General features: G+C 43.0%; 1 long non-coding RNA gene across 1 annotated transcript; it reads right to left on the bottom strand.

Moving 5' to 3' along the window:
• Nucleotides 1-326: 326 nt before the first annotated feature.
• LOC127119546 (uncharacterized) lies at nt 327-3,957 on the bottom strand. Its single transcript, XR_007802869.1, has 3 exons — nt 3,248-3,957; nt 2,813-3,061; nt 327-2,718 (listed from the first exon to the last, which is right to left on the bottom strand). It is a non-coding gene; the product is annotated as an uncharacterized LOC127119546 (long non-coding RNA).
• Nucleotides 3,958-4,248: the final 291 nt, after the last annotated feature.

Genomic DNA, 4,248 nt, shown 5'->3' with positions numbered 1-4,248 from the left:
GACATCCGCGCGAGTCATTTCTCTCAACCTTTTTAGTAAATAGCACATTAGGCCAAACCGTACCCTTTAAACAGAAACCGCATAAGTGGATCCCGTAGAGTACTACGGATGCGTAGGGGTGCTAATACCTTCCCTTCGCATAACCGACTCCCGAACCCAAGATTTGGTTGCGAGACCTTGTCTTTTCCTTTCCTCTTTTCAGGTTTACTTCGAGCGTTTCCTTTCCCTCCTTTGGGATGAATAACGCACGGTGGCGACTCTTCTGTCATTTTCTTTCGCCGGTTGTTTTTTTCGCGCACTGTATTTTTCAGATTGCGACACTTGTCTTCCCCGCATTTGAAGCCGTCAAGTTTACAGATATTAACCAACCAAAGTCTTGAACTGGCAGCACCAACTTTGCAAAACAAAGAACTGTAGGAACTCAGAACTCCACCTGCAAGTCACCAAAGAAAACACAAATAATCCTAAACCTGGCCAAGCCGGTTGCGACACCGAGACATCGGCGTTCGAGCATCGACTCTGCAGGCATGTCAATTATGCAGTGTAGCAACGTTGCAGTCATATCGGTTCAGGTGCAACGAAACAAAAACAGCAGCTCTGAAACCGATAATGGCGAACCAACCACGCACAAAACCAGGGCCAAACTCGAATCCAACCGAGTACCTGCAAAAGAAACGGTAACAGAGCTTCAAAACTGAGCCAAACGCCGCAATTCCGACAACCTGCAAGTGGATCCTGAAGTTCTCAAATTGTTGAACACGATAAGCAATGCCAGACACCTCTTTCTGGTGCTCTCCGTATGAATTTCCGTGATCCAACTATCTCGGTCGCGAATATAGGCCAAATCGTGGCCCATACTGCTCTCGGTTAAGAGCTCCCCGCATCGTTGTGCTCTTCCGCAATTGATCGAGACTCTTTATGTTGGAATGGTTGGCCAGGTTATTTGCAATGGTGAAGCTCCCGATAGCGGGTCGTATTTGCCAAATCCTTTTTGTTCTTGATGATGTCCATTTTCCCTGTAACTGCAAAACGGAACCAAACCTGCAGAAGGTAATTCACTGCATTGTTAAAGCGAATCAGCAACAGCATAACATAAAGGCGGCAAAAAAAACAACAACAGAGAAAGGAACATGGCACTTGTTGCAGCAGCTGGAATTTCTGTAGGCTTCACCGCAACAGTTGTCGGTTCTTTCTTCGTTATTGGAACCGTGCTGCTCCTCCATTTACAACTGCCATGACCTTTAGCGTCTTGTATTTCGTCAACTGTGTCAAATAACCTATAAAACCATAATCACCATTACGTGATCGATGCCTAAAACACCACATAACACAATAGTCATGACAGTCCTACAACTCCTATCAGCAGCGACAGGTTATCCTTGCAAGTATGTGGTGATGAATAATTTAGCACCCAGACGGCGAAGCAGCTGTGTCCCTACTGCAACAAGAGATTTGTGGGAGCGTCTTTTCAATGAAGATTACAAAGCCGATGTTCGCATTAATACTGATAACGGTGGCATTGTTTATGCTCATTCTAACATTATTGCGGTGGCTTCTTCTGTATTGGGAGGTATGCTGAAGCAAGCAGATCGCTCCAATCGACGGTGATCAATCTCAATTGTTGGGGATCCACATGATGCAGTACGAGTTTTCAGTCGATTCTTGTACTCTTCCTGTTACGAGAACGAAGAAATGAAGGATTTTTCCCACATCTGTTGGTGCTGTCACATGTATATGCGGTCCCTCACTTGAAGCATGAATGTGAGCAGAGGCTAAAATTGAGTTTACTCACCATAGATAATGTAGTGGATGTATTTCAACTTGCATTACTGTGATGCACCGCGACTCAGTCTCATGTGTCATCATAAAATACTAAAAAAAACTCAAAACTGTTTCGGAGTCAGAAGGTTGGAGATACAATAGAAATCTTGAGGAGCAAGCCTCACAACTACATAGGTTGTCTGCCTGGTCTCAGATTGTTGAGGTGTCTGCATCTGAAAGATTAGCAATGCTTGAAGATCAATATGAAGTTCTCTTTTAGATCCTTGATTCCTCTCTCACTGCATCTACTTCTCCAGACTGTTCATTGAGGATGGCAGTCATATTGTCCCAGGTAGCACTAACATGAATGGCTAAGCTACGAGATGAGAGGTTTATGGTTCTGGGAAGTCTAAGTTCTGACCGCATAACATGCCTTGATCTCATTGTGGTTAAACGATTAGCAAATGGTGCTTGCTTAACCATATTGTTTAGGCTTACCATGGCAATTCTTAGCAGCGAATCATCAGAAGCTCTCAAGAGACGTCAATATGCATGGCTCTAGCAACTTCCAGTATTGTTCGAACGTGGTTGATCCTGATGTTCCAACCTCAGTTCTTCAATTCTTGCTGCTCAGTGAATGAGATAATGGATGTATTGATCTCCCAAAGATCACATAAAGAACAAGCTGCACATCTATTAGTGAAGACTGCAGAAGACTTCTCCATCAAGCATCACCACATACACCGGCATAAATGGAAACACAGTCTGGATATTCACCTACCGAAAGAGAGGAATTTACAAAGTGAAAGCTCAAAGACGTGCTTGCAATTTGTTCTGGTACGTAATCCTTTCAACGTACACTAACCGAAACAGCCTAAGACGGTAGTCTTTCTCTTCTTACGGCAAATCTCGAGGTGCGTGATCAAGATTCGCAAGCCATGGGAAACACTACTTCACCTGCATCATAACACAGTAAACATCCTGCTTTCAATAAAGCGTCATTGGTGCACCATCCAAGAACATCGATTGCAAGACATACATTATTACTTACCATTGAGTTGAAACCAAAGCAATGGCACCAGATGCTACACCATGAAATAACACTACAGGATCAAAGGCAGGGTTCTAATCCAATGGAAAAAACCACATCATAAAGGCAAGACCAATTCAAGAAGGTTCTATCCAAGCTTATGATTCATACCTTGCAAAACACTTGAGTCAGTGTAATCTGCAGTGAAGCATACAAGTCCAAACCTACGCAGTCCTTGGATCGACCCAAATCACAAGCTCTGCATATGTCCTGCAAAACTCGAATCAATGATCATCCAAACAATAAACAGTCCAAGCAACCATCCAGTTATTGAATCCAAACTAGTTTGGTTCAATACAGATATCCACAGTTGGATCGAAGAATTGGGAGCAAATGGATTAGAGAGTAAAACTTGTGTCAAATCCCACGTGACTTAATTCATGATTTAAGACTCACCTTCACTTAAATGGCAGCTGGACGAATCAGATTTAACCACTCAGACTTAATTCTCCAAATTTCCCTTTTGGATCACGCTATATAAGAGGCAATCATTGCCAATCATTGGGTTCAGAATTTTTTTCCTCATCCAAAAGCATCTTGCAATCACTCCCCACCTTCAGTACACGCTCACTTTCATTGTTGTGAGAGCTTCATCACTCGAAGCTCTACACGGCAGAGCTAAGCCACCGCCGGAAGCTTCAAAACTCGAAGATCGCTATCACTCACGCGCTTTGGATCCGGTTCAGTGTTAAGAGAAGAGGAAGAGAGGCGCTCAAAAGTGGATAGGAGTTGTGCTTGTGACCTTCGTCATCATCGTCGCCGTCTCCGTCGTCGTCTCGGACAGGTAGTCCACTTACTCCATATGCTCATGATTCGCTTTCCACAATGATGTATTGGATTGTAGAGGTAGAAGCCATAACTTGAGGGCGTTGTTTTGTCACAGCTGCGTTTTTGTTTGAGAGCTTCACGTAGGGTCTCCGTATGAGACCTGGTGTGCTAGCGGTGGAGAAGCGATGACCGTCGCTGGGAAGTGCTTTTTCGCTTATGTGAATAAGCGCTTTTTCCTGCTTCCAGTAGATGCGTTTAGGCATTGGAGTTGATAGGACCTAAGGCCCAAGGCCACCTTCACCAGCGCACCCCCTGCTGCTTGGCCCATACTATCTCTATCCGTTCCAGTTTGCTTCTTGGATTAGGCTTTGGATTAGGCTTAGGCTTAAGTAATTTTTGGGATTAATTAGGTGATTTAGGATTAGTTTAATGTACACTTAAAACAATTTTAGAGTAATTAGATTAATCTTAGGATAGTTTAGATTAATTTTTGAATTGATTAGAATTTTAAAGTGATTTAAATTTGTTTTAGAATGAGTTGATTAATTGTGTGGAAATTTGTTTGGTAACATTTTGGAATTTGCTTTGTAATTGTTTAGGATTTATTTTAATAATTGGAACTTGTGTGA

This window comes from Lathyrus oleraceus, chromosome 2, assembly GCF_024323335.1.
Source record: "Lathyrus oleraceus cultivar Zhongwan6 chromosome 2, CAAS_Psat_ZW6_1.0, whole genome shotgun sequence".
NCBI classification, from domain to species: Eukaryota; Viridiplantae; Streptophyta; class Magnoliopsida; order Fabales; family Fabaceae; genus Lathyrus; species Lathyrus oleraceus.
Note: the sequence above shows the minus strand (reverse complement) of the source record. Positions and strands in the feature narration are given on the sequence as shown.